Consider the following 6754-nt stretch of genomic DNA (forward strand, 5'->3'; position numbering starts at 1 on the left):
CTTTCTTCTTCTCTTTTCTTTCTCCCTTTCTTGCGTTCTTCGCCTCCACTCCTCCTCCCTCATATTTCATCTCACTCCCTGTTGACTCTGACTCTCGGAGTAGTGGCGGCTGGCTTATTTTATAAAGCAGTCCAAGTGTCCACTGATCTTCTTCCGGTAGCACTTTTGGGTTTGGCGGCATTCCTGCCATGAAGGGCTGTGCCGATCACACAGCTCCCCCTGGTGGCATCCATGGAATCCAACAGGGCAACAGCGAATTCCAAATCCCAGCATGCCCTGTGGAAATCTAAGGAGCCACAACGACTCAGTGAGGCTGCCCTCCAGTGTCCCGGGGAAGATGATGTCCTGAGCCCGCTCTCTCTCCCCCAAATTCCTGCTTGGCCACAGTCTGTGTGAACAGGGCATTAGTGCTGTACTACATTAAGCAGATTTCATACTGGATAATATGATGATGATTTGCAATATTACACATTATTATTATAGTGTAATATAATTGTCACAGACATAACCACTTAGAACCCAAGCTTGGTAGAATCCTTATTTTTGTTATCTTGTCTCATATCTACGTCTTTACCAAGTTCCTTAACAGAAGAACAGGGAGTTTCCTCCTTAAATTTTAAGAGAATAAAAAATGTTCACATAGAAATAAGTAATTTGTACTGCTTACATAGTGCTTACTTACATGTAGTCATAAGCACTAACATCAGTATAGAAATCATTTGTACAGTACTGTACTAAATTGCACTACTACTCTTTTAATGCAATGGAAACTAAACAAACAACTTTAATTTTATATAGTGTTTGTCTAATGCAAGAACCATCCAGGCAGTATGCAAGACCAGATCCAGAGCACAATTGCTTGTCAAATCATACTGTATACTGATTGGTAATCTACAAACAAAAGCCACACCACCCTTTACTTCTGAGTAGCATCACGCACAACTGTCACTTTTCTGGATACATACACAGACCTGCCCACTTCATTATGCGGATTAATAGAGCTTTGTATCAAAAATGCACAGCACCACAATATTATCCATCCATCCATCCATTATCCAACCCGCTATATCCTAACTACAGGGTCACGGGGGTCTGTTGGAGCCAATCCCAGCCAGCACAGGGTGCAAGTCAGGAAACAAATCCCAGGGAGGGTGCCAGCCCACCGCAGGGCGCACACAAACACACCCACTAGGGACAATTTAGAATAACCAATGCACCTAACCTGCATGTCTTTGGACTGTGGGAGGAAACCGCAGCACCCACAGGAAACCCACGCAGACACGAGGAGAACATGCAAACTCCACGCAGGGAGGACCCAGGAAGCAAACCCAGGTCTCCTAGCTGCGAGGTACCAGCGCTACCACTGCGCCATCGTGCCGCCCCCACAATATTATATTATATTATATTATATTATATTATATTATATTATATTATATTATATTATATTATATTATATTATATTATATTATATTACAGTATATTACAGTATATTATATTATCAGTCAGTCATCATCCAACCTGCTATATCCTAACACAGGGTCATGGGGGTCTGCTGGAGCCAATCCCAACCAACACAGGGTGCAAGGCAGGAACAAATCCCGGGCAGGGTGCCGGCCCACTGCAGTATATTATATTATAGCAAAATACCCACGCTTTGCAGCGGCGAAGTACTGCATCAAAATTTTTCTTAAGAAGAAAATTAAACCTTTTTAAACTGAGGGAAAATATACCAATAATTATTTGTTAAGGATCTCTTTGTATACCACAATTTCATTTCGGCCCTCCGGTTGTAATATGACCAAGCTGTGCGCTGAGCTTACTCTTGAGCATGCAACGTACAGTTGGCCATGTGAACAGTAATCTTGTTTCAAATCTCACAGCTTGGATTGCTGCTGTCATAATCAGTTTGAGTTTCATGGTTTGTTTCAATTACGACAGTATCTGCAGGACTTGTGTTGAAGTGACATTTGGCATCTGTCATGCGTTGTAAACATACAACCGGTTTCATCAATAACTTCACATCCAGCTTTTGAGAGTTTAAACATTCATAAACATCAAAGTGTCCACTACTGAAATTGTCACCTGTTAATCTAAGATATTTATGAGGCATTGGCGGTTGTCCAAAGGAGTAAAATATTTGGCCATTTCAGTACACTTTAAAGCAACAACCGAACAATTCAGTGGCAGCCATCAACTCACATGCAGAACCATAGGTGAAGGGCTTAAGCATTTCACTCTTCTAGTGCTCCTGTGTAGTATAATTATCTCCTGTACCGTCATCAGTCCACACCTTGAACCTGTCCCAGTCATTCAATACATAAAACACAATGTTTCTCCAGATATCAAGAGTGAGCCTGATACGGCCGTGCAATATGTAACAAAGAGAATGGAAAAGGCAGGTGCCATCTCCGGGCATGGAAACCACTCGGTAAGTGACAGTTCTTTGATCGATGGTGATCACCTCGATAGACATGTTAATGGGGGTACGGCTGGAATGATAAAGGAAATGGGTACCTGAACAATGTAAAGTAAGTCTAATTTCCCCTTGGGATTAATAAAGTATCTATCTATCTATCTATCTATCTATCTATCTATCTATCTATCTATCTATCTATCTATCTATCTATCTATCTATCTAAAATATCCACACAAAAATAATAATTGATTAAATAAAAAGGCTGTAGTTATCAGCAGGGAGACGTGAATCCCGTGGCGAAGCAAGGAAGGGAATGTAGAGACTGGAGCGACGGACGGCCTTATATAGGCAGGCAGCCAACAATGTGGGAGGCGCTGGGATGGGGGACCCAGCGCCGCCTCACACGGTGACCGAGCTGCAGGCTATGGACATATATATGTACGTAAGTAGGATTCAGTTAGCGTTGGGAACCCGCGTACCAAATTTCTTGAAGATGGGCCCATAAGTAGCAAAGATCGTTGAAAAGTTCAATATGGCGGCCAACGGTGGCATCATACCACCGAAATAAGTACCAAATTTCAGCCTTCTACCTACACGGGAAGTTGGAAAATTAGTGACGTTGGAAAGTTCAATATGATGGCTGACAGTGGCGTCATACCACTGAAATAAGTACGTACATTGGTTTCAGTTAGCGCAGGGAAGCCGCCTACCAAATTTCATGAAGATGGGGCCATGAATAAGAAAGTTCAACATGGTGGACTTTGTTGACCGTTATGACCGTTACACGTAGAATTTCGAAATGAAACCTGCTTAACTTTTGTAAGTAAGCTGTAAGGAAAGAGCCTGCCAAATTTCAGCCTTCTACCTACACGGGAAGTTGGAGAATTAGTGATGTTGGAAACTTCAATATGGCGGCCGACAGTGGGATCATACCAGCGAAATAAGTACGTACATCGGTTTTGGTTAGCGTAGGGAAGCCACCTACCAAATTTCGTGAAGATGGGGTCAGCCTTCTACCTACATGGGAAGTTGGAAAATTAGTGATGTTGGAAAGTTCAATATGGCGGCCGACAGTGGCATCATACCATCGGTTAGCTCAGGGAAGCTGCCTACCAAATTTCGTGAAGATGGGGCCATAAATAAGAAAGTTCAACATGGCGGACATTGTCGACTGTTATCGACTGTTATGACCGTTACGTGTAGAATTTCGAAATGAAACCTGCTTAACTGTTGTAAGTAAGCTGTAAGAAATAAGCCTGCCCAATTTCAGCCTTCTACCTACACGGGAAGTTGGAGAATTAGTGATGAGTGAGTGAGTCAGTGAGGGCTTTGCCTTTTATTAGTATAGATATTATATTATATTATTTTATATTATATTATATTATAATATATTATATTATTAGCCAAGATAATAAAATAAATTTCAAAATATTTGATATTTCTTGCCCTACATGTACCTTTAGCGCCTTTCCTCTATCCTCTGGTGTCTGAACTTCTCTTCACCAGGGCTCTATCTTTTGAGCACATTTTTGTAAATCCTGCTTCTCAGAATCTGTCATTTTGAGACTCTCTGCTCACCTGTTGTCTGCTTTTATACTTTGCATCTTTAAAGGCGACGTTCAGTGTGCCTCCACCGCCTTTACTCCTCCTCTAGTATTTCATACTTGCAATTCCTCTTTTGATTGCATTACCAAAGCCAAAGTAACCAATTGGATTATTCAAAGGGAGATCTTAGCATTTTATATTACGTGTATTATAGTATATTACATTTGTGCATGGGAGGCACAGTGATGCAGCGGTAGCACTGGTGCCGCACAGTAAGAAGTCCTGGGTTCACTGCCCAGGTCCTTCCTGCGTGGAGTTTGCATGTTCTCCCCGTGTCTGCGTGGGTTTCCTTCAGGTGCTCCAGTTTCCTCCCACAGTCCAAAGACATGCAGGTTAGGTGCATTGGTGATTCTAAATTGGCCCTAGTGTGTGCTTGGTGTGTGTGTGTGTCCTATGGTGGGCTGGCACCCTGCCCGGGATTTGTTTCCTGCCTTGTGCCCTGTGCTGGCTGGGATTGGCTCCAGCAGACCCCCGTGAGCCTGTTTTAGGATATAGCGGGTTGGATAATGACTGGCTGACATTTGTGTATTGACAGTATATACTGTATACTGTATATATTATATATAGGCTTCTAATATATATATATTATATTGTGTTATCTTCTATGTATCTACAGTATATACATAAAAAACAGTAAGCTGTATATTTGTCTGTATGTTTGTTTATCAATCATTTAAAAAAAAAAAAAAACAATTTTCACAGAATTTTGTATGTCAATTGCTGTTATTGCAACTTAAAATTTAATCTTTAAGTCACTTCAGGTCGTAATGGATTGGAGGGCTCAAAAACCAGTGCAGACACCAGGACTACAATTCCCACCAGGCAGCATTAATGCCGCAGTGGCTCATGGGAGGACAGTACTATCAGCACATATAAAACTTTGAATTAGCCAAAGCAGGATCTTATTTAAGACCGCAAGTATAGTGTTTTTTTCTAAACCAATTTGGTAAGTTTCATTGTCTTGCTGGATTGCAGATTTTGACAAAGAGCACACCTTTTTGTCTTATTATGGGTTGTGTTTAGCAATGTTGAATTTCCAAAAGACAGTTTTCTTCATTTATTTTCATGTAGACCCTTTTCTGAGAAATATCTGGGCGCAAAAAAGAGTGCATTGTTGCCAAACCATTTCCTTTACTTCCCTCTAAAAACTTTTAAAACTACAAAATATACTTTTAAGTGAGTTTCATTGTTTGTGAAATCACATGCAAAAAAAAGTTTACTGTCAATTTCGCAAAACTGTATGCAAATAAAAAAAAGTGGCTGTGTTGCTATTATTTTGTGATTTTGTATTATAAGCAAGTTTAGAAAATAATAGGATGGTTTGATGGATGGACGGATGATGGATGGGATGGATATTATACATAACTAAATGAGTGAGATTGGAACCGCCAAACAAGGAAATATTATACCTTTATATTGTTATTAAGTGCAATAGAGAAAAGTCACAGTTAAACAGAATGAAATGCGGGTTTTAAGTGTTTGCTGAGTTGCCGTTCAGAATGTGGTGAAAAGAGAATAAATGAGGACAGCGTTAGTAACTTTTACTGCTTTTTTTGATAGCAGACATTTATTTTATGATGTGTTAGTTATAATTTTGGGCTTTTAATCACCGTCCATGGATTTAGTTATTCATTAGGCCATCCTGTTAATTAATTAAAAATCTATCAATTCATGAAACCTCACTAAATTAGAAAATACAAATCAGTAGCATTCATGGTTCCTACCCAATTAGGGAATCCAATCATACATGAAAAGAACACATTCTCGGCTTACGAGAGCAAAAAAAATGATTGTTATCAGTGAGGCAGCATAGATGGCAGATGGGACACTAGCATTTCAGCCAGCAATGATAAATGGATCAACATTTTAAAACAAATAAATATTTACTTTCTTACCTTAACCACTTATACAGGTACTGTATACACACACTAGGGCAACATAGGGGTGCTTCCGCTAGTCTTATATAGAAATGTCTACACATGGAAGTGTGTGTGTCTGTCTGTCCGGCCTGGAAGTAAGAGGTGGAGTCGATGTAAGAGCTCCACCTCCGAGGATACACAAGCGAGGCCAGCACATCAGCAAAATGAAACCTCCGAAAAAAGAGTCACTCGCTTAGCCGTTAATACACAAGCGAAGTAAGTACATCGGTAAAACGGCATCCCTTTTACTTTTCCTCCCTCAGCTAATACACAAACAAGGCGAGCATGTCGGCAAAACGAAACTTCCCAGGAGAGAGATGCCCATAGTAGTTCCTTTCAATTACCTGACATCTCTACATTTCAATTTTTTTTCTGACAATTTCAATAGCTTCTAGGACCCTGTGCTTTTTACAGCATGGGCTTACACAGCTAATATTAAATAACCAGTAATGGCGCACTGCACGATAACGTGCAGTGAATACACTTGACTTGAGCATTCCTAGTTTTCATACTCTTTCTCTGTAAATTTAGCATTCGTTTGCTCAGAGGTTGATGCGCTTGCTGCTTCCTCAGCAGCTCTTCTTTTCTCCAACCTAGCGGCCCGCTGCTTCTCTTCTTTCGTTGGCATCTTTTTGTGTTAAAACTGATTAAATTAGTTTTTGTATTACAATTAGTTAGTACGTTTTCTTTAATTTTTCACTAAAGCTGGCACTTAAGTCTTCAATCTGCCTCAAGAATGATTAGCGAAGGTGGTAGGGAATGAGAACGGCGCCCATATACATGCACCACACGGCCGCCCTGCTGCGCACTGCCA

Source organism: Polypterus senegalus, chromosome 13 (assembly GCF_016835505.1).
Source record: "Polypterus senegalus isolate Bchr_013 chromosome 13, ASM1683550v1, whole genome shotgun sequence".
In the NCBI taxonomy this organism is placed as follows: Eukaryota; Metazoa; Chordata; class Cladistia; order Polypteriformes; family Polypteridae; genus Polypterus; species Polypterus senegalus.